Source organism: Carassius auratus, chromosome 4 (assembly GCF_003368295.1).
Source record: "Carassius auratus strain Wakin chromosome 4, ASM336829v1, whole genome shotgun sequence".
Lineage (NCBI taxonomy): Eukaryota > Metazoa > Chordata > Actinopteri > Cypriniformes > Cyprinidae > Carassius > Carassius auratus.
The window spans coordinates 16,835,693-16,861,783 of NC_039246.1; the positions used below are offsets into that span (position 1 = coordinate 16,835,693).

The 26,091-nt window shown below is 35.4% G+C and overlaps 1 long non-coding RNA gene across 2 annotated transcripts in view; it reads right to left on the reverse strand.

Moving 5' to 3' along the window:
• Window positions 1-14,744: 14,744 nt before the first annotated feature.
• The window catches only part of LOC113060821 (uncharacterized), a 36,083-nt gene continuing 24,736 nt past the window's right edge, over window positions 14,745-26,091 (reverse strand). For both annotated transcript variants that reach the window (XR_003278301.1, XR_003278299.1), the window contains one exon: window positions 14,745-14,860. This is a non-coding gene — a long non-coding RNA (uncharacterized LOC113060821). The remainder of the gene's footprint in view (window positions 14,861-26,091) is intronic.

Genomic DNA, 26,091 nt, shown 5'->3' on the forward strand with positions numbered 1-26,091 from the left:
AGTAAGCAGCATCTGTGACATTCATAAATATATGCTTTGTGTATATATATATATATATATATATATATATATATATATATATATATATATATATATATATATATATATATATATATATTCCATTTTCCACTATAGACCTACTAATTATATTATTATACATAAATGTGTTCATGTCCTGTCTCTGTCTGTCTGTCTATCTATCTATCCATCTAATCTACCTATAATAAAAACTGGGCAAAGACCAAATAAAATAAAGAAAGAAACCAAACTAGAGGTTCGAGAAAACTAGAGCAAAAATAAAAGACAGGAATTAGACTGGAGCAAAAATAACAAACACAAATAATACCTAATAAACTTCAAAGAACTAAATGCAAAGCTAGACAGACAAGGGGAGTAAAATATAACTACTAATATGGCTAGTTGACTGACAAGGAAATCTCTTACAAGGAGAAAACACAACAAACCAACAGAGACATTAGGGAAAGGGGCACAATCTAAAGGAGCAGAGCAAATGAGGATCAGGTGGACACAATCAAGTTAACGAGGACTAGACTAGGACTAAACAAGTGGGCGGGGTATCTGGAAACAAGGCAGCAGGGTAAGAGGAGCACATGGCCAACAAAAACAAAGTCAAAGCCATGTGCTAAGACACAAGACAAACAAACACATGCTAAACAAAGACAGAACAGACATGACCATCAGGGCAAGATGCCGACACCTGGCTCCCCTAAATAACAAAACCATTTATAAATCCATTTGAGATGACTTTTTGGATTTTTTGTTAGCTCATCGTACACAATGACTGTAATGTAGAAGCAACCAGTGTTCTACTTGCATTAAATGCTGGAGACTGAGAAGAGGAATCGAAATAAAGCAACTTATGGGAGAACAGCGAGAAATGATCTGAACTGGCTCAAAGACAGATACCCACTCTAAATGATGATGAGGACATGAAAAAAAAAAAAAAAAAAAAAACAGCATGCCCCACTTACGTTCTACATTTCATTCAGGATATTAGTGTAACCTGGAACTAAACTGCTGTAGGTCTGCAAAAACTTGATAAACGTTAGATCCAACAGTTGTACCCTTACGCTTTAACGGCTGTATGTGTTACAGTAGCTCTCTGCATTATTGATGCACGTTTGGAGTCATGGTTTATTCAGGAAGTGCTGCACTGAGTCATCTGCTCCACTGAGAGGGGTTTTATCAATCCCTCGTAGTGCCGTTTGGGTTGCACCAAACGCCGATCCATCGCGAACCAGGTGTGGACTTGAAGGAATCGTCCCTCCCATTGTCACCTCCTCAAGCAATTAAATATGGGATAAACACACACTCATAGAGCACTCTGCTATAATTAGCTGCTCTAATTTCACAGCAGATGGAAAATGTCTCTTTTCTCGCTCCCTCTCATTGACTGTAGTCAGGCTGTGGCCTAGGATCGGGCAGGCCGTATCAAGTGATGGGGAAAGGGTGAAGTGGCTGGAGACTAGCCTAACCACAGTGGAAAAACTGCCTCAGCCCTCATCAATATTGCAGCCGTGCCTTCTGAAAACCAATACCAGCCAAAATATTCCATCTTGTCATTGGAAGAGCAGATCGAATGCCGTGCCTTGACATGCTAACATTGTCGCCTTACAAACGGTGATGTAAATACTGATGTATTATTCATTGTTTCTCCAGAGGAGGTGGTGCAGGGCTGACGGAGGAGGAGAAAAGGCCACGCAACGGAGGAGGTCAAGGAGAAGTGAGCGAAATGATGAAATGAAAGTCGTCATTTCAGACATGTCCCTCAGGGCTAATGGTCCCAGGGATGTGATAACTACAGAGAACCCAAATGCCACAGTAATTAGCAGGGCGGTTAAACCGCTAGGTTAGGGCAGTAGTTGGTGGGTCACCAACGTCATACTGGCGGCAACTGGCCTTCGCGTGCACGGTTTCTTCAAAAACAGACTGATCTTCATTTCCATCCACTGACAGGTGACTTGACCGCTGCCACTACATTAATCAATTATTCAGCAGCATTCTGTAATCACACAATACATACATCATCCCAGGACAGTGTGCAAGAGTATATTTTCCCGCAACAGATGTTGTGGTAATTGTGTCATATGTCATTGCATATGTGCAGGGCTGTGTGCCAGTTAGATCTGAATTGAGAGTACATTTGTAATATTTTGCATTAACTTTGAACTGAGGTAACTAGATGTTTAGGTTACACTTTATTTTAAGGTGTACTTGTTACAGTGCAATTATACTTTTAAGTACTGAGTAACATTAATAAATCACAATTATATGGCTAGTGTTACCAGTGTTTAATTTGAATGAAATTAGAGTGAAGTTTTTTTTTTTTTTAAATAATGAAAGAAGAAATAGAGTATGTATATAGAGCAATTCAGTACATTTGTCTTCCTGTCATTCAATTCAACATCCTGTGGGGCTCATGAATTAAAAATGGTTAAGTCCTTGTGGCGGATCACTGTTATACTATATTTAATAATACTGGCCAATAAATGATTTGGATTTTGTATTGTGCTGCACGGAATCATCTTGTAGTGCTTTATATTTTATGTTATTGAAAAAATTAAAATCTGCACAACAGAAAGCAGTAGCTTAAAGGCAATGTCTGATAAATATATAATTCAGTACTTAATGTAAGCAAACCTTTACCGACTTAGGATTCCCCTTTTTATGATTTAATCATAGTGTGATGCACAAGGGGAATTTTTAGGGGAAGGAGTAGGAAAACAGAGAAAGAACACGAACAAGAGAGAAAATGACTGTATGTCTAGAGCAGAGTGTATCACCACAACCCTTTTTTCTTCACCAGATGGTACAATCCACATGCACTCAGATCAGAAGAATAACCATTAGTCACATTTGTCCAGATCATGTCCTGAGCACGACCCCTCCCCTGCTTCAAACAGCTATTATTTACTAGCTTATCTTTGGTTTCTTTCCCAAGGGGGGCAAAGGGGCAGGTGGGCAGACTGGTGGCACAGAGGGCCGTTTTACTGCAAACTACCTCCAAAAGCCTCCACTCATCAGAGGCTGATTGTTTCTGGTTTCCCCTTTTCCTCCCATGAGGCATGAGTCTTTGGTTAGGATAGATTAAGCCAGAGTGTAAAGCGCTTGCGTGTCATGGCAGACTGTTGAACCAACACATACACACCCATAAAGGAAAATAACAAAATAACCTCTAAAGAAAACGAGCTTCAATTTCAGCAACTCATTTCCCCGAACAAGACCTGTTTATTATCCGGGCTAAATCCTCAGTTGATCTCGATTTTATGAGCCTCCGTCTGCTTTCGCAGTGGCTCTTACAGCTCTAATGGATGTTTGGCCATCATAATGACTCCCATTTCATAAATATCATGTGCTCTTGCCGCAGATGTGGAGTCGTTCCAGACAGACAGCACCTTCTGTGTGTGTGTGTGAGTGTACGCTTACATTAGTGAACATAGCGGCAGCATGTGTGTGCTTGTGTGTGTTGACTCAAGTTATTGATAGGGAGAGTGACTGGACTGTAAACAAGTTTGTTGATGTAATCATATTAGATCTCTGTTTTTCCTTCCACTTTGGAACTTTCAGTTCCTTTTCTTTTTACCACAAAGACATAACGCAAAGCATGAAGAGAGACCGGAGTCAGGGAAAACTCTACTCAGAATGATTCATCTTGTTCCAAACCTGTATGACCTTTCTTTCTTCCATGGAACAGAAAAAGAGATGTTTAGCAGAATGTTCATGCTGCTATTTTCCATACAATGAAAGTGAATGATGAAACTAAAAAGAATGTAAAGCTCCAAAAACAATACAAATCATCATAAAAGTGACCACCTGCATACTAAATTCCAAGTATTCCAATGCATTTAAAATAATAATAATAATGATATAGCCATAGCTTCACATCCCCTGCTCATCCTTTACTTTCATTGTAAGCAAAACTCTTCTTTTGGTTTATGGAAGACAGGAAACAAAACAGGAATGACATGAGGGTGAGTAATTGACAGAATTTTCATTTTTGCCTGGACTGTCCCTTTAAACATCATTAGGCTTTACTTACACAGAGATTTAGGCAGACATACATTTTGGGCATGAAATAAAAATTCAATCTTACATTAGATAGACAACACATATCTAGTCCAAAGTCACAACGGACACCCACATACACAAACAGGTAGCTAGTCACAAGATCCACAATTTTCCATAACCTCAAACTCATATCACACCGATTGGTGATTATGTCATATAAGTCACAAGGTTAAAGCTAAAGTGCATCTGACAGAGTGAATCACATAAACTGTATTTCCATTGGGATGGGAACTTCCACACCAGTCAGTCCACAAATGTCAGCATCATCAAAAAATACCCCAAATGCCCATGCCTGATGATTTACTGACAGATTAACTGACAGATTATTTACAAGGCCCAGAAAGTATTTGGACATTTAAGCCACACTTACATAGTTATGCATACACTTAAATATATTTATATTCCTTTCTTTTTTTCAGCATACACATACCATATATAACACATACAGCTCTAAATTAAGACTAAAAATAAAAAAAATAAAATAAAATTACTATATATAATATACAATAATAATAATTGTAATTTTTCCAATATAAATGACCTACAGGATATAACATTTACAACATTTGGGCTATTTCTAGAAGTCTCCATTTATATTAATAATTGGCGTTTGAAATATCACCTTTTTTTTATTTCATATTTCACAAATGTCAATTTATATAGTACATTTTCCACACACAAACAATCACTGTATTAGAATATATATATATAAAAGTATTTGGATATATTATATATAATAAAATTGTGAAAGTGAGTATGATTTAACTTAATTTGGCATGGATATTTCTAGCAATGTGTATAAAAATAAAAACTTAATAAAAAATAATTGGCTTAAATTTAGAAAACAAAAAGCACAGTTTTTTTTTTTTTTTTTTTTTTTTTTTTAAATGCATCTTCAGAATCCAAATACTTGCCATGTACACATGACTTCTAAACTACACTACACACGAACCCCTTTAAAGCTTACTTGATAACTCGTTCAGAATCTTCTGACTGGTTGGATTGTCTAATGCAACATGATGTGTACATACAGCAGAAGCAAAGAAGTTGTCCAGAAGCGGGACTGAGGATGACAGATTGGCAGCTGTTGGGAGTTGCCCAGTTCTGATGCAGAGCCCCAGGTGGTGCGGCCGACAGCTGTGGAAACATAGGGGGAATTCCCACCGGCATTTAGGGAGATTTCCCTCCAAACTCTTTAGTACAGAAGCTAATACAAACACTAGGCCACCGGATCCCAGCCGCACTCATTACTGAAGGAGCTTTCAGGCTGAGTCACGTAAAGGGTTTTGCATGTGTCAGAACGGAGAACTGACTTTTACAGAGTGTGAGCTCATTTCCAACAACTGTCATAGACGCAATGACAGATGCACAGCAGCATTCTTGACGCTAAACAACGAGAGGAATTTGCTTGTGCTGAGCTAAGCATTTACCTTATATGGAGTTGACCCTGACAAACCAGATTCTTGGCACATAACATAAACACATACACACAATCTAGTCATTCTGAGCTAGATCATGTGATCTAAGAGAAGCCAAAAGGGTGATAGGAGTGGAAGTTGGGGGACACCATATAGTGGAAAAGTCAAGCCTTGATCCAAACCCCTCTCCAAGACCTTGTAGATATTTAAAGAAATCATCCTGCTTGTAAATCAGACTTGAGTCACATTTCAGAGTTGTGCAAGGCTTTCACCCTTTTGGGGATCCCTTTCCTACCAGTAATGCAAAGAGACACTTTTCAAAAGCGCTGGGAGTTCCATAAATACATGGACATTCCCATTCAGTATTCTTTGTAAATAAAATCTACAATAAGCAGATCACACGTATATTCTTTGCTCTTTATATCGTAGGGTTCTCGAGACCATCCATGCAAAGCCACTTTGCTTCTCTGTATCTATAAAAGGGAATTTTTCTCTTTCTTCTTATCAGAGTCCAGCCTTGGTGTCTCTGAGGGCTGAAAGGTTCAGTCTGACAGGCTTTTATTAACAGTTCTGCCAGTCTGTGAAACCCCTCAGTGATTGGAGAGGTGGTTATAAATGGTGCCCGGTAACAGCCAACTGAGCCTTTTTTTTTTTTTTTTTGGAAGAATGAATGCTTACATTCACACATTTAATAGTTATACAGGAGAGAAAAGGGATCTTGAAGTAGAAATATGAAATGGCTGAAGACATAAAAATGCACTAGCCTGACCTTTTGAGCAACACACTAGAGCATTGTGGGCCATTGGAGGTTGCACGGCTCAGGCAGTGGAATAAGGTGTTAGTTGTGTAAGTCAAAAGAGAGGAAACCCTACACATAAGGGATCAGTGACAAATAAGACCACAATAAAGGAAAATGTTTGAAAAATGACAAATGAAAATCTAAATTATTTTATTAATTTATTTATCTTTAAATTCATTTTAGCATGTTTCAAAAGAAAAGGAAAAACCTTGTGTTTGGTGTACAATTTAACAAAAAGAAAAATCCTTATGTATTTATTTACTTTACAATAATTGTAACATTTCTTATACAAAGGAATTTGTTTTATTTATTTATCTTTATATTTATTAAAAAAAAAAACAATAGGAAACTTTCTTTTTAATTTATCTTATTTTGGTTTCATATATTTTTCAAAAGGTTTTGTACCTTTTTCAAGAAAAGTTTACATTTAATTTAAAAAATAAATCCCTATACCACATATAAAACAAATATATTTTTTAAGTAAAACGTATTTAAATATATTTATTTATTACAAATATTGTTTATTATTAATATCATTATATTTTGTATTGTGGGTTGATGTCCTGACAAAGCAAAAAACTTTGATTTTTGCATGGGGTTCTATGAAGTAAGTGAGTGAGTAAATAAATAAATAACTAAATATAATGTCAAACTAATTTTGAAAGGTGCTTTAACGAGGCTCTTTCTTCATTCTGATATCAGACCAGTTGTATCACCATGACATCCGCTAACCCACATCATAAACATGACAGGTTTGACTGAAAAAAGTGACTATGTTATGAAAAACAGTCTGCTCCACAAACACAGATGGAATTGCATGTGGAAAAACAGTGATCAAACAATAAAAGACAACAACACTTCAAGTGAAGGGCTGAATGAACGTCTGAAATGTTTACACAGCACTAATGAAGTGCTGGAAGGTATTTAATGGTGTGTGTGTGTGTGCGCACATGTGTTTGTACGCATTCACCTCCATGCTGTCGTGGGTTTGGCAGAAAGTCAGTGGGAGCTAAATAAAGCTAGCATTTTTCTCTCCTGCTCAACTATCACACAGCGTGCCACACAGACACACACACACACACACACACATATACTCACAGTGACCTCTGGCCCTGCCTGACATACTGTATTTGGTGTCTTTTATAATTTTGACAAAACAAACTTCTTAACATTCCTCTGAGAGACACTGCATGTATAGGGTATCTAAACCTTCAGCATCAATAATGGAGAAATAAGAGGAAAGTAAAATGTAGAACGCCGTGACTCATCCTGCGCTTATTGTGTATGTGTGTGTGTGTGTGTAACAGCACCGCTGGCTATCTTTTTTGTCTTGCAAATAAGACCTTGCTTTCCAGTGCAGTGCAGCTTCTGAATAGATGCACACACCTGTGTGTTAGTCACGGATCACACACACAAACACACACAGTGTCACTTGCCTTGTTGCCAGCTCACCTCTATTATGCTTTCAGGCCATCTTATCAGCAGGCTCAGTGATCAATGGTAATAATTAGTCACAGCAGAGAGAGATCCGATGATAAACAGAATGTTAGATACAAAGTTCCACAAGGCTGCAACCTACAAATGACATGAAAGAATTACACAACAAAAAAGTAAGTTCTTTATCAGCAGATATAAATTTTTTAAGTAATTAAGATATGAAACTATCAATTTCTGCTACATCAGCCAATGAGTTCATGATAAAGAAAAAAATAATAATATGCCAAATGTACTCTTTGTATTCACAATGATTTTGTATGGTATTCAAAATGTAGATATTTTCAAGAAAAGTTTCAGTTTAACAATGAAGTCAAGTGGTGTAACAGTCAAATGAAGTAATATTTAAGATTAACTGTTACATCAAAGAATACTGCACTTCAAAAAAAAAAAATATATATATATCATAAAAAAATTAATAATAATAATATAATATTATATACATTTTTTTATGGTAAAATGCTAAGTGAAATACAAATTAATAAATTATTAATTAATAGTAAATAACATTTACAAATGTAAATAATTTAATATAACAAATCTACCAAAATAATAATAATAAAAATAAGTTTATAAACCTATAATATAAAAAAAGCTTATAAAAATAGACTTAATTCTGTTAAATCAAATCAAGTTAAATTATAGTAAAAAAAAAAATTATGCACATATATCTTAGATAATTAGATATTTAGATAATTTTCACCAAAAAACAAGTCTAAAATGCTAATTGAGAAAATTGATTTTTCTCTCCTAGTGTAGCCATTTATCTCACCTTTCCTACAGATTTTGCTAATTTGTTTAGAATCTCAATCAATTCAACAGAGAGAGAGCAGGTGAGGGTGAAAAAACAACAACAAAAAAACAACCTAGGAACAAGTAAATACTGCTTTAATATATGAAATGTATTTAACTAAAAAAGAACGACTGCAGCAGTAATCAGTGGAAAATACATTATGCATATCTGTTCCAAGATAGCAGCTAAATAAAAACACTGATTATAAAAGGCATTAAATTTTAAGACACGTCTTATCTGTCAGAAACTGTTTAAAAACACTATTGAAGTAACTAAGGAGATACTTTGCAACTAGTGGCAATAATGAAAGATACAGTTAAACATACATCATAACCATCGACCCATAAATTCAACATTAGAAGCTTTTAATTCTACTATGCAAAAGAAATTATATTTATTCAACATTAGATGTTTTTTTTTTATTCTACTGTGCAAGAGAAATTATATGTATGCACTTTTTGCTTTTAATATTGATTTATCTGTGGTTGCTTCAGAGCACTTGAAAAACACTGAAGGAATCAAATACAAATGCTATTTGAATCTGAACTGAACTTGAATCTTTTATATGCAATGATACCAGTCAGTTATGACCTCATACAACTGTATTAACCAACTGCTGTAACCACAGCAACTAAAGTAAACACTAAAGTAAACAAAGCCACTACTGAGTCAGTTCAGGTGTGATGTCACAGAATGCGGTTGTCGCTCTAGTTTAAAACGGATCTGTGTGTGAACACAGCAGATTTAGAATTCTTAAACGGGACTGACAGCCGTATTCTGCTGTCGTTTCAACATAACCACTTCTAAACGTCCCCAGCTGAACCCCATTAAATCAAAGTGCTGGAAGAACAGACCATTATTTTGATCGGTTACGCCTCTGTCTTTCTTGTTTTTGCCCTCTGTCTATCATTTTCTCCTTCTGTCTCTCTCAAACACCCATCATGCTTTCATCACGCGTATATTGACGACGATGAATCTACTAGTGCGAGATATAACGAACACTACACACATCTGGCCTCAGTAATATTTGAGCATTTAAACCACAGCACTGCAGTCTGTTTTATAAGTGTTTGAAAAAGAAACATAAATGTGCTTGTGTGAAACATGAGTGTTCAAGCTAATTTGTGATGGCTGTCTCATAAACCCACACACACTCGCTCACACACGCACAAACACACACTATTCTTTTCCTCTCCCCATCCAGTCTGAACAGCCTGAGCTACAGTTGGGAGGAGAAAAGTGTGTATTTATAGAAAAGCAGAATGACTAAAATGGCTGAATGACTGGTTGTGTGGCAAAACGTTATATTTAACGCCCCATGATGTCAACACCAGGCTGGACCGTTGCCATGGTTTCTCCCTCACTTGGCTGAGGAGGGCGCTTCTTATCAGCAATATACAGGGACAGATGTTGAGGCAGTGATGGGATCACACACACACACACACACACACACACAATGAGAGACATGGCAAGCAGCAATAGATCATACCGAAAAAGTCATGATGTATCTGGTTAGAGGATACATGTGAGGATCTGGTAAAAATCACTGAGCTAATAAATATTACTGTAAATGCCTGAAAACCTATTGTTATTTAATTACAGAGCTGTAGGTATTGATGAGGGAAGTGGTGAAACCACACAAGCTATTAGCTCGTCTGAGGATGCTGATGTGTGCGGCTCATTTCACTACCTTAACATGCAAACACGACAACAAATAGAGCCATGCTGTGTACTGTATGTGTTAAAACTGATCTGAGAACTGATTCCTGCTGCACCTGCATGTGACACCAGACTTTACAAAAATGTATGATGTTTTAACGAAGTCTCTTATGTTCAGCAAGGCCGAATTGATTTGTAGTAAAAACTGAAATATTAATTCAATTTGAAATAAGTTTTATATTTGAATGTTTTTTCAAATGTAATTCATTCCTTTGATGCAAAGCTGAATTACTCCAGTCTTCAGTGTCACATGATCCTTCAGAAGTCATTCTAATATGCTGATTATATACATATCGTAATGAGAAACGAGGATGACGGTGTTTTGTATTGTGGTAATGAGAAATGATGATTAATTATATTATTTATGTATGTGCTTGTGTGAAATGAGTTCATAATGAAACGTTTAAATACACACAAACAGCCATTCTCCAAAATACTGCCATGATAAACAAATATTTTCAAGTTTAAAATACATATGTTGCAGTCATACAAATTTGATGGAAATGTGGTTAGTTGAATTAAAGCAAAAAAAAGAGCTTTATTACACACACACACACACACACACATATATATATACACACAGTACAGACCAAAAGTTTGGACACACCTTCTCATTCAAAGAGTTTTCTTTATATTCATGACTATGAAAATTGTAGAGTCACACTGAAGACATCAAGGGCTATTTGATCAAGAAGGAGAGTGATGGGGTGCTGCGCCAGATGACCTGGCCTCCACAGTCACCGGACCTGAACCCAATCGAGATGGTTTAGGGGTGAGCTGGACCGCAGACAGAAAACAAAAGGGCCAACAAGTGCTAAGCATCTCTCGGGGAACTCCTTCAAGACTGTTGGAAGACCATTTCAGGTGACTACCTCTTGAAGCTCATCAAGAGAAAGCCAAGAGTTTGCAAAGCAGTAATCAAAGCAAAAGGTGGCTACTTTGAAGAACCTACAATATGACATTTTCAGTTGTTTCACACTTTTTTGTTATGTATATAATTCCACATGTGTTAATTCATAGTTTTGATGCCTTCAGTGTGACTCTACAATTTTCATACTCATGAAAATAAAGAAAACTCTTTGAATGAGAAGGTGCGTCCAAACTTTTGGTCTGTACTGTATATATAGATCTATATATATATTAATGTGTATATATTTATATTCATATAAATTATATCATGTATAAATATCAATATATAAACGTAAAATTTTTCTTAAATGTATAAATACATGTGTGTGTATTTATATATACATAATAAATATATGGTACACACACAAATATTATGTAAACTAAAACTTTTATTTTGGATGCGATTAATTATATGACAGCACTAATATATATCTGTATGTGTGTGTACCATATATATTTACCATAGACATTTTTCTTCTTTTTGATTTTTAGGTTTAAAAATGTATTTATTCTTGACAGATTTTTCCCAACCCTCTTAAAAATAAATATTCTTCCACAGTTCTTTGCAGCACCTTAAATTCTTTAAACAGCCCTATCTGTTTAAGGACTTTTCAATGTAGGTATCTTGAATTGCTATACCCCACATCTACTCATGATCCCAACTCAAATGTCACATGACGTCAGTTTTATGAGTATCTTCACAACTGACCATCAATCTTACATTCATGACAGAAACAGGTAGGTGAACACATGAGATGCAGCTGATACTCTAAAATCACAAATACAGATGAATGCATAATCATCCATACACACCAACTAAAACCTTCATTTATTTTCTTTATATCATGGCCTGTTTGTTAACATTATACAGTTTTCCGCCTACTTTAACATGGTCTTAGCAATTTCCTTTTTCATAGCTGTATTTTTCTTTGCCTCGCTCTCCCTCTATTCTCCTGTCCTTCAAAAGCTAAGAAGCCCTATTTTGCAAAAATATCACATTACGCATGTTGCAAAAAAAAGAACAAAAACAGAAAGAAAAGTCTGAAATACGTCACATGACGCAAGTTCCAACTAAAAAAAAAAAATCAAACGAAAAGTATTAAACTTAGTCGTGAGTCACATCCGTTGCTGTCGAGTACAATAATGTGAACTAAGTAGCCTTGATGGCTCTTCACAGAGCTTGTAGTAAAGTAGTCCTAAGGCATGTTATCTGTCTGGAACACTAAAAGGACTGTGAAGCTGAGAAGGAGAGAGAGAGAGAGAGAGAGAGAGACACTCCAAATAATCCGTAAACCCTTTAAAGTGAAAGATTCTGTGAATTCTCTGTCCCTTTCATATGCTTCAGTGAGTCACATGTTAACATACTCCTTTACTGGGATAATAGAGACACATTTTTATATTTGAATAATATATATAGTGGGTAAAATAAGCATTGAACACGTCACCATTTTTCTCAGTAAATATATTTCTAAAGGTGCTGTTGACATGAAATTGTTCACCAGATGTTGGTAACAACCCAAGTAATCCATACATACAAAGAAATTAAAACAAATAAGTTCAGTAATGAAGTTCTGTGTAATAAAATCGAATGACCCATTGATCACGCTCACTGAAATGCATTTAATTCTTTGTCCAAAAGTCTTTGTTGGTAATTCCAGCTTTAAGACGCCTCCTGTATGAAGAAACTAGTCGCATGCATTGCTCAGGTGTGATTTTGTCCCATTCTTCCACAAAAACGGTCTTCAAATCTTGAAGGATCTGTGGGCCTCTTCTATGAACTCTGATCTGTACTTATTTCCATAGATTTTCTATTGGATTCAAGTCAGGTGATTGGCTGGGCCTTTCTAACTGCTTTACTTTCTTTCTCTGAAACCAGTTGAGAGTTTCCTTGGTTGCGTTTGTGATCATTGTCTTGCTGAAATGTCCACCCTTGTCTCATCTTCATCATGCAATGGAGTCTTGCATGGTGAGCATGCACAGGCCACGGTGGTTGAGTGTATTACTTATTGTTTTCTTTGAAACATTTGTCCATGCTAATTCCAGATCTGTCTGAAGCTCTCCACAATTGGTCCTTGGCTCTTGCGAGGAGCACCTGGTCGTGGCCGGTTTTATGGTGAAATAATGTTTTTTCCACTTCCGGACTATGGCCTCTACAGTGCTCACTGGAACATGAGTACAGAAATCATTCTGTAACCAATGCCATGCCATCAGTATGTTTCACAACAAGGTCTTGAGAGAGCTCTTTGCTTTTACCCATCATGAAATGTTTCTTGTGTGACACATTTTCCATATTTTGTACGGTAAACAACTGATTTTTTTGGGGGAAAAGTCTCTTTTGTAATTATATTGTAGAATTATAATATCTAGCAATGACAAATTCTAGAAATGGCTAATAAGTCTGTCTGATAGGATGTTTAAAATCTTACAGAAACTTACCTAAAAATCACTTTAAATTGAAACCCATCTTTCCTCTTTTTTTTTTTTTTATTCCAAACTATTCAATCATCGGCAAGTCACAAGTGTTACGAGAAAGGGGGAGGTGACAGTGGAGGAGAGGGAGAGAGAGCACAGTGCTGAGCTGAATACACACAGAAAGACATTGGTGCTATTTTTAAGACCGTGCATCTGAAATATGCAGGGAATCAGATCTGAGAATAATCTTTCATTATGTATGCATATGCAGAATTCTCTACGAAATAAAGCACCGCAAATCAGGGGCATTTTACACATTCCACACAGTGCTTAAAATAAAGTAGCAATCGAGCCGACGGGACACTTATATGCTAATCAGAGGGGCCTCAAAAGTCACACACACACACATAAAATGAATCCCTACAGATGAACTGAAATGAAGTAGAGCTGACAGGAATAGATTGGAAAACTGCCATTTTTAGGTACAATTAACTCATTTATTAGCTTATTTCCTTTGTTGTACTTATTTTTGCATATAATTTGACAAAAATATTTCTCATATAACTTTATGTATACACACACAACTGTTTATTCATTTAGGGTATCAAAAATAATAGTAAAGATATGTTTAAGGTTACAAATGATTTCTATTTCAAATAAATGCTATTCTTTTGAACTTTCTATTCTATTTTTTTTTTTTTTAAATAACCTGAAATAAATGGTCACAATGATCCCCAAAAATTTTCAACAGTGACGGTTATACAAAATGTTTCTTGAACAGCAAATCAGCATATTAGAATTTTTACTGTTTTTACATTTTACATTGTACAAATATTTTTACATATTACCGTTTTAATGTATTTGTCAATAAATATATGCAGCCTTGCTGAAAGAGATTTCTTTCTATAACATAAAAAAAAATCTTAACAGCCACACTTTTGAATAAAGACATTCAAAATACTGAAATGACCAAATCAGAAACACACATGTATATATGCACACATATAAACACACACACACACACAACAGTACTCCACAACAAATATCAAAGTCCAAATCAAAGGATGATTAACCAATCTCAAGGCATTCCTATTACAGTATAAGCCTTTAAGCTGCTATCATCAGCCACTGAAAATGCAGAGTCTGATATCTGTGACTGCTCTCCACAATCCCATCCTTCCCCAGTCACTCTGAACTGCCTGACCCCACCACCAAGCACTCAGATACCTGGAAAACAGACATGTATTTCACAAAACACACACTTATACATGAAATAAGTGATACTCGGTTACCTAGAAGGGGAAGGAGATTAACAGCAGACACGTAACACCAGACTAACTTTCCGATGGACTTGGGCAAAAGCCATGACCTCATTTTACACATGTAGGACAATGTACATATGAGTCTTTATTGGAAAGTTTAGTTGATATGGGTTCAGTGGTTAAGAGAAGGTGTGAGTGACAACAGCGTTCATTATATAATGAAGCCAGTGTTATCACTGGGGGGGAATGAGAAGGCAAATTTAACTTATTTAAGACAGAGAGGAAGGAGTCATCTCACATCTTCCCACTCACATCAGGGTAATCACAGTCTAAACACACATGCAGTGTGTATCGGAGCTCATTAGCAGCTTGGTATATTTGTGATTGTGTGAATCAGATGTTTAGGCCTTAAGCAGAAGAGACTCATGAAGTATAAGTCTCAAAACTTCACCGCACACACACACTCAGCTTCATAACTGTATGACTAAAAGCACTGTGGATGCTCTATTAAATGTGTGAATGTGAATCTTTTACCTCTGTTTGAGTGGTCACAGAAAACACACACACACACACACACCTTTGAGTTGTAATTAAATCACATTTGTGCTGTAGAGTTGGACAGAGTGTCCATACACTGATGAGTGTACTCAAGCTGGACTTTAGCAGTGAAGAAGTGTTAAAAAAAGTGGAAGCTTCCTCAGAAAGAGAAAAAAAAAATAGTAAGAAATTTGAGAGGAAAAATAGCCCCACTGAGACAAAGTTGGAATTGGAAAAAATTGGTCTCAATTTTGATATAAAGCTACAATGGCCACACTTTTTTTATTGACTAACTATTAACGAAAACTTTTGCCTTCTAATTAGTATTCTCTCGAGTACAGTCATTGACATTGTACATCTAATTTTTGCAGCACTTTGTTTCAAATCTGCAGCTCCGTAGAGAAGCTCAGCAACAAAGCGGGTTAATTTCCTCTCTACATGACACTATAATCAACACACAAAGACCCGGGAAGCTTTGTCTCTTAAATCAGATGTGTGGCGTCTTCTGAAAAACGTACACAAAATAACACATGTTGATCTGATTTGATTCTAAGAATAGTTAAATATAAGGTCATGCTGAATTGTGGGGGGAAAAAAATCTTTATAAATGGCCCTTTTAGTTTAGTTAAAGAAACAGTTCGCCCAAAAATGAAATTTACTCATCCTCAAGATTTTCCAAACCTGTATGAGTTTCTTTCTTCTGCTGAACACAAAACATTTTTTAAGACAGTTGGTAACCAAACAGTTGACGGTAGCCATTGACTTCCATAGTATGGAAAAAATACTATGGAATTCAATGGCTACCGTCAACTGTGTGGTTATCTATATTCATCAAATTATCTTTTTATATTCAACAGATGAAAGAAGGTTAAGTACTTATCTACTTGAGGATAAGTAAATGATGACAGTTTTTCCATGTACTACTATCTCTACAAAGCCATATAATAAAAACTTTGTTTTTATGACAATGATAACTATAACGGTTTTATAATCATGACAGAATTCTATGAGAATGGGGAGGTCCATATTACAACTATAACGATAAAAATACATTTTTATTTTTTCAGCTGATGAACAGTAAAAACATTGACAGCCAATCAGAATCTGAGTTAAAAGAGCTCAACTCATCCTGTACTCTGGTGTGTCCAATTTATTTTGTCCAATTAAATGCTTCCTAGAATGAGGATGTCCTTCCTCAAATACCAAATAGCAATGCATGCTCATTACTGTTAAGTAAACTATAGCCAAGGAGCAATTGGTGCAAGGTGTTAAATATGGAGGCGTCTTGGCAAGTGTTGGTTAGTGTCTAGGGCATGAGGCCTCAGGGACATCTTTATTAAGCTCATGACATATTGGGGCCTCCAGACCCCCTCAGTCTTTGTATTAGAGAGAGGATGGTCTCACTCTCCTGTGATATGTTAATTACCTCCTGCAGACACAATTCAGATACTATAGGAGTCAGTGGAGTGGGGCTCGTCCCCTAAGTCAAACAGCAATTTACTCCTCTGTCTCTCACTGGTTCTCTACCTCTCTTCCCCTTTCTGTCACCCAGTCTATTTCTATCTCCATCTTTTGCTCCAAATAAGCTGCCGTATCTGTTCACTTTCATCGTTCCGTTGCAACAGGGCTTTATCTCTAGTTTATGCTCCACTGCTCCGGGTGTGTGTTCACGGTATGTGTGTATTCACTGCTGTTTGTGTGTACTTTGGATGGGATAAATGCAGAGCACAATTTCTGAGTATTGGACATCATACTTGGCTGTATGTCACATCACTTTCACTTTTCATTTATGGCTCTTTGGAAAATTCCAAAGGCTGTTTCTTCAACTAGGAGCACTTTATCTTTGTTTTCAGAATCAAATGTTTCAGATTTCATCTCAAGCTCTTTGTGTATAGTGTTGTCTCCTTGGTAACCAAGTACTAAGATTTGATAACACATTGTAAGCGACAAAGGGGCTGATTTTTAAAGTTCCTTAGTTGCACCCAAACACAGTTGAAGTACTTCTTCCATTTATTTGTCACATAGGGATTTTAGAAAAGTCTCTCTTATAAGCCATGAGCCAAACTCATTTTGTTATAGAACCCCCATGAACAATACAGAATATAAAACTATTTATAGATGTAAAGATGACATTTGTTTATTGTACACAAATATTTAAGTATTTTGAGAATTACTCCACATCAGAAGAGATTGTTGACACATATTTTGACCAGAAGCAATGGTTTAAACATTAAAAAGCCTTGACGATGGATTTATTTCCTTGAAACATGCAGCCTATCACTTTACAACACATTCATTGATGGCCTGGAGTTGTGTGGATTACTTGTGAATAAATCTAACTCTAATTCTGACGGCACCCATTTACAGCAGAGGATCTTGCGGTGAGCAGGTGATTTTTCAAATCTATTCCTATCAAGAAATAAACTCTTTAAAAGACTGAGGGTGATTCGATTTCAGGCAAATTTTTGTTTTTGGGTGAACTTTTCCTTTCACAGGAATGGGCAGGTGCTTTTTAATGTCGTTTTACATTAACTTGTTGCAATTCTCTGATTGGTTGAGATTTTGTGTGCAGAATCATGAGTAATCATAGCTTTCCACATGGAATTGCTCTATTCAATATGATCATTTGAAAACCCATTTGAAATAATGAGGGGCTGATTGCTTGAACAAAAGCCACAGCTCATGGCTCAGCATTTAATGGTTAATAAGTTGTTCAAAATCAATTCTCCTGGAGAAAATGAATTGATTTTTACATCAGAAAACCTGATTATTGCAGTCTTTCGGTTGAGCCAATTAATGCACAGATAGAAAGTATGTTAGCATTGAATACCATTAAAGACACAGCATCACTACAGAATCTTACGTCTTCCATTGCAAATGTTGTTTGAATGAACGACCATGGCATTAAATTACTGTGATGTATTGGGCGAGCAGATGTGTGCTATGTAGCACACCTCATTAGCGTGCTCTGCCCTTATTTCCACATTTGGGCTGGGAGAGGCAGAGCAAGCAGCCTGGAGCATTGGACATCTTCGGTTGCCATGTCCTCTAAGGTTACATCAGCTGTAGGTTCTGTGTCCTTATTTTGCACTTCATCCTGTATAGGCCAATTAATAGCACCAAAACATTTTCCACCTCTACAGCACCTGCTGCCGAGACTCATAATACATTGATGGAAAGAATTTAGCAATGCTTCGATGTTGAAAGCAAAAACGTAGGCTTGTGTTTGTATGAGTCACGCGGTTTTTTGCTTTGCCACTAGACACCTCAGGCCAAGTTCAGAGCCATGTTAAACCCAATTTTGAACTGAAAGAATTTAAGTCCATTTTCCACTTCAACAGAGGTTTTCAATTCAGACAGCTCGAAGCTGAAAAATCTTTGGGCTCAATTCGCTGTTTTTGGAAGGAGTTTTAAAAAAGCTGCGGTCAAGAACGTCTTGGAAGAGAAAGAACCAAAGGCCTCTTTATCTTTAGAAAAGCCATGTCTGACAGCAGAGAGTCCTGTGATCAACACAAACCAGGAGTTCAAATACAGAAACATCCACATACAATAATATATAGGTACATCTGAGAGCTCACACATGCTCCTCATTTATTGTGTGGAGTAGGGTTGTGCCAATAGACGACAGTATCGTGTATTGACGATAGTCAGAGATATCGCCTGTGGCTGATGCCTTTGACGATAGCAAGACAATTATCATTATTATTATTATTAGGATCAGGCTAGTGATACTATTTAATTAATATTACGGCTTACTTGTTGCATTATATTTCTTTTTCTGCATTTGTACAGTCTTGCACGTTATAACCAATCACACACGTCTTGTAAACTTGTACCCATGCATTCATTACTTGTTTTGTTAACTAAAGTTAAAGATTTTTTTTTTGTAGTAGTAGTAGTATTGTTATTAACCTTATGATGGAACAAGATATGAAACAAATATGAGAAAATCTATTAACAAATGAAATCCTAAATTAAGAGAGAATTAATCATAAATCATTTCAATATTTATTGTGTGAAAATCATATCATTTTTGCACAAAACTTCTGTTGTGACATAACTCCCACAAACGATTAGTAAACTAATAGTTTAATATTTCAACAAACATTTTATCCAAGTTAGTGAACTTGTTTACAAAGGAGACAAAGAAGAGCATGCTTAAGATGAAATATGAAAAAAGGAGGGGGAAAAACATCAAGTTTAAGTTCACACAAAGTAAAGTAAATAAAAAATTGCATCTACAGTTTTTGGATACATAAAATGCTATGAAAATGTTATTTCCACCACTTATTCTATTAATTTATCATGAAAAATCAGAAAAAAAGATCTGCATCTATATTTGCTGTTGGATGCTGATAGAAATAACTTTTGTTAAAAATATGTATCTTCTACAACACCACAGCCAGAAGTGTCCATACTTGAATAAACAACCAGAAAACTTTTTCGTTCTTTTTATTTTTTTATATATTTAACTAACAGTAAAATGCAGGTCAGATTTTCAAAGGATGCTATGGAAACTTTTAAAGAATGGCCAGAGCTTAAATAGGAGTGTTTCTTTTTAGGACGGCTTAAGCCAGGAACACTGGCATATGTGATGGGTAGAGGAAACAGAACACTTCTAGACAATGAGCTTTTTTCGGTCTAGTGTGTGTGTGTGTGTGTGTGTGTGTGTGTCTATTAGAGTTCTGCTTGCACACCTGCCGCCCCACTGTCTGGCAGTCACCTCTACCCACACGACACATACATTCTCTCTCACACACACTGACAAAGGTAGACAGATGGGCTGATGAGAGAGAGCGGGAGAGAGGTAGAGGGTAGAAAGCAGATGTGTTTGCTGTTTCCTCTGGCCTTGGGCCTTGCACTGTGCACACACAGACTGTGGAACAAAACCAAACACGAATTTGTCCAGTTTATCACACCGACGTTTCATGTGAATGCTTCATAGCAGCCCCTGATGACAGAGCCCTGAACAAAAGCCAACGTGTTTATCTTAAAGCCAACAGTATGGCTCACACACGACTAGCAACCTACACTATGACTTTGAGCTTGGAGACAAATGCGTGTGTATATTAATTTGGTTTATTTAATTACTTGAAACAATTATATTATATGTGTGTGTGTTGAATATTAAAAGGTAAATATGTACATATTTATGTATTTACAAATATTTAATGGTTTAGTGAATTACTTGACAAAATTATATTTTGAACAATGTATTTTATGTAAAAAACATTTTTTAATAAATAATATTGGTGGTGTATTTTGAACATAAAAATGCAATCTTCTATATTTGTTTGTTTGTTTAAAAAGAAACAACAAATAAAACCTTTGCTGTTCAGCTTAATTACTTAAAATAATTTTATTATTTAATAATTAATGTAAATTTTTACATACATTTTTATAAATAATATTTTTTATTTATTACTCGAATCACTTCGACTTCGAAGTGAATGACTTCGACCACTGACACTCCCAATTGAGATTGAAGAAAGAGATAGGTGGCGGTAATGCACTAGTCTGCGATCTGCCATAAAGCAAGAAGAAGAAGATGACTCCTCACATGCAGGCTGAAGAAGAAGACGCGAACGCACTTAGGACAGTTCGGACATTGCCGTGAAACAGAGGTAAAAAACAATATAAATACTGTTCAGTTTCTTGCACAGACCAATCGTTTCTTGTCTTTACACATCACTGTACTATCACAAGCCGCAGGGTTTAATTTGATTTTGTTTGTGTGTTTTTTTGACTCTCAAAGCTGTGATTCCCATTCACCTCCATTATAAGACTGACAGACTGCAACAGTTTGAGTTAAAAATCTAATTTTGTGTTCTACTGAAGATCAAAGTCACCTGCATCTTGGATGCCCTGGGGGTAAGCAGATAAACCACATTTTTGGTTTACTGAATTATTTACTTGACAAAATAGTACTTTATATTTGAAAAAAGTCATTTTTTTTATTTTTCCTAATGTGAATTTTACAGATATTGAAAATATCTATCTATCTATCTATCTATCTATCCATCCATCCATCCATCCATCCATCCATCCATCTGTCTATCTATCTATCCAGTTGAAATTTGTCCTTGACTTTCTATACACATTAATGCATAAAATATAGCCTTTTTATGATATATACATATCTTTTGGATAATACAATAATGTGTGTAGGAACTGGATGAAAAGAATGATGTGGCTGATGTGTATTTCAGCTACCCTCTTTCATTTTCTCCCTGGATGCTGCCGCCACACTAATTTAGTTAACACCTGCCTTTATCCTCTCTAACAGCATTCTGTAATCACCACACTACCATACAAGAGACTAAATTTGGCATTTGCACATTAAAATGCACAGCATAAATGCATTAGAAATTAATTTCAGTTAATCGCCATAACCTTGCCCCTGCCTCTCGGTTCCTTGTTGCTTTTTTAAGTTATTCATCAAAACTTGTGTTTATAATTTGTTTTATTTCTTGATGTAATTTTGCTTTTAGCATGACTGACCCCCCTCCCCTGGGGTGGTGCGTCAATAGTGCTGAAATCAAACGAAACAAGGAACAGGTTTGGCAAATTGAAAAGACTTCACAATTAAATTTCTCCCCCTGTTTAATGAGTAACGTTTTAATTGCAGAATGATCTCTGCGCTGAAGCGGAGAGGATAAACGGGCTATTGTACGTGCCTGTGATGTCTAAATGCCACAGCACTGCTGCTTAGCTCCTCTCTGACACACGCATAATTAGTTTTCTGAGCCACAGTCGGATTGGGGGCACTTCTCTCAACATGGCAGTGCCATCTGTCGAAAAGCCAGGCGTTCTATGGCCCAGGCTTTGTGAAGGAGAAAGGAAGAGGCATGACATTTTACACAAGTACGGTACACTGTGGTGTCCCAACATGCTATTGTTAAGCAGAAAGGCATAATTCCTATATATATATATATTTTTTTTTTTTTTTTTTTTTTACTGTGAGGACCATTACATGTTAGATCAGCTATCACCTAACAAAATTATCTTGACCATAATGATTATATCCTTTCGATTTAGTATGTAATTTGCATATTTTACTTGGTTTATTACTTGACAAAATTATTTATTTTGAACATTTCATTTTATCTTCGTTAATCTGTTGATTTTATTTTATATATATATATATATATATATATATATATATATATATATATATATATATATATATATATATATATATATATATATTACACATACACACACACACACACGACAATTGTTTTTAACAATGGTATCTTTTTTATTTGTATATTGTTTGTTTTCTTCAATGAAAACAAGAACAAATGAACTTTTACTGGTTTATTGAATTACTTGACAAAATAATATTTTGAACAATTTCATCTTTTTAGTTTCTTATTTAATAATGAATGTTAATTTTTAAAATACATTTACAATAAGTAATATTTTATAGCTAGTTTATAATATAAATACTGTATTTCTTTGGATTTTGGCCTGTGGTAAGTCATGACCATAATGAATATAATTATCCATTAATACATACATTTTTTACTTTGTAATTTTATTAGTTTATTACTTAAATTGCTGACAAATTTTTTTTTATGTATACTGACACACACATATACATTCATAAAATAACATGTCTTTTTTGTAATTATGTATTTTTTTCTTGGATATGTGATATTCAAAATTATAATATAATGTAATATAATATAATAATAATAATAATAATAATAATAATAAATTAATAGTCAAATAAAATACATGAATAAGAATGTAGAAAATTAAAGCAGAGATCTCTGAAAACAACACTAAAAGTCAACTGTGAAATAAGACCCAGCCATTTACTTCATCCAATTTCTTGCAATAAAATAGCTCATACATTTATAAAATTGCTCTGTGCAATCAAAGAGTTTGACTCATCTAAGAGACACAAATGGTGCTGTCATAACTTATTTGTGTGTAGCGTGACAAACATTTTAATCTTATGCCAGATTATGTGAAACATTACACTGACTATGATGTTTTAGTGTGTTACGTAACGCTCACTGTGAAATGCCAGAGTCACGGATAGCTGGTCTGCCAGTGTGGCTTGCAAAGATGATGAAATGTAATTAAACAGGGCAGGGTCTTGCGGCCGCCGAAAGGTCTCACATCATGTGGGTAGCTGGTGTGAAAAGCTTCATAGATGCCTTATATTGTTATTTAGTATAAAAAAGTTATTTCATTATATATTATAGAGTCAATATCCGGAATATATACACAACACTTTTACTGTTATAAAATTATAACATTTATACACTTCTCTTTTTTCTTTTTTTTTTACAATTTTGGGGAAAAAATAGTGTTTTCAATCACCAAAACAAGGAAAGTTTAATACAACTAAAAAAAGTTCACACATTAGAATGCAAAAAAAAAAAAAAAGAGAGACATTTTTGTAAATTTTTACAATAATTCTACAAAAAGAAAAAATTCAGTGAAACAAGAATTTGTATACCAAAAAGTCTTGTCATGCATGCTTAGAACAATTCAATTACATTAAAAATACTATATTTAATGTATTAAAGTGCTAAAAACTAATTCAAATTGTCATTTTAAATCTTTATCATTAATTGCTATCCTTCAAACCACTATGCAGATATATTCTTCAAAACCACAGGTTTTACCCATTTGTCAGCATTAAGTTAATCATTTAAAGCTGCAGTCGGTAACTTTTGACGCTCTAGCGGTTAATAAACAGAACTGCTTGCGTCTTGCGGAAGAACGTCGTAGCCGGAACTACTTCTCTCTGTTTATGTCTATGAAGAATCACAAAGGTACTGGGTTACTCCGCCGCGGTATCCCCGAAGCAATCTAAAATAGTCCGAATAGAAACACTTACTATAGGTGTACCCTAGTGATTCAGGACAAGCTAAAAACACAGTTTGGAAAATGGATTCATGGTGTACTCGCTTATTATATACATTTTTCTACATTTTGAACACAAACAAAGTTACGGACCGCAGCTCTGATTGGTTATTTCTTACCGGGAGCGGATGACTTTGTGCAAATGGCAATAGGACCACTGGGAGGAGCCAGAGGAGCTTGATTTTTTCACAGATTATCTGTCTCATATTCTACTGTCAGGACATAATGACAGGTTTAACAAATATGTAAAAAAATATATTTTTACAAAAGTTACCTACTGCAGCTTTAATATGCAAGACAATTTAAACCTTATTTTATATATTTAAATAATTACAGTTCAGATTCAGAACATTTGACCTATATTTTGACATTTTATTAGAAACGTATTTTGAAAACATTTAAGACGGCACTTGACTTGCATTTAATATGCTTTCTTTGCATGTGGCCACCTATATCTAGATCTTGTCTTTGACCCTTACTTATAACGTTTTTATACACTATATAAAATATTAATATAAAATAATATATATATATGTGTGTGTGTGTGTCAATCACTCTGCTTGACAAAAATAAGGAACAAGATGCACAGACAAACTAGAATGCACATCATATACATGATCTACACATGAGTGGATGTGTATATAGACAGCAACACCATAAAAAAATAAATGCATTATACAGAACATACATTATAAACCAGGTGGTCACAGATGATATAAACTGTGGGCAGTTTTTATCGGACATGAGGACATCGGTTGGCCTGCCATTGGCTCACTTGGGGGTTCACAATAATAAAACATGGAGCCCAATAATAATATATAGAGCAGCTCCCAGATGCACAGGCTGTTTAGAAAGTAGAACGAGAGAGGAACGGCTATTACATTAAGACTATGAGGCTGACCGCAGTTTGCAACTATGTCCTAGCTACAAGTGCTGCATGAGATAAACTGTTGAGCTTCATCTATTAAGTGTATTTTATGATGGCTTTACTTTTCAGTATATCCTAGCATTTACGCATGTCTGTAAGTGTCCGTATGCGCTAGTTCCAGTTCATAAGACCTACTTCTCCCTAACAATACAACCTTATTAACTTGAATTTATTAATCTACTTAGCATATGGTAATATGCAAGGTGATTAAAGAGTGAAAATGAAAGGCAAGCTTTTTCTGGCTAATAAGTAAGACCTTTAGAATAAGTTTGCCCGGGCAGCAGTGAGCACATTTAAATGTCCACGAAGCAAGGGAGTGTGAGATTGTCAAAGCATTTCTGAATGCACTCAGTAGAGAGTGATTGCGGTGTTATTTCAGAGGCTTGCTCTCACAGCGCTCGTGTTTATACTTAATGACTGGCCACGACTCCGGTTCACTGACTCATTCATCGCATACATGTAACAAAAGCAAGACTACGCAAGTCATACGTGGGTACTGGGGAAAAAAAAGAAAATAATTTTTGACAAAAAAGTAGACACACAGTGTGCAAAACTCCAACAGAAAATCTATACTCCATTAAGGCAAGAGACTACAGGCAAAAACCTTTTTTATTCAAGAACTGGTCAATTTTGAGATTTTGACCTATTTGGTCTTCCATAGCGTGTTGTTTCAGACTAGTGGAATATAAACATCCAAAATACACTTTTAAATTATTATTTTATTTAGACTATTTGCATCTGTAGTTTATTACATATCTTTAAATGCAAAATACACTAAACTGAAGGTTTGTTATGTATCATTTGCCACGCTTTTTGCTTCTTTTTTTCTGGCTTTGACAGTATTT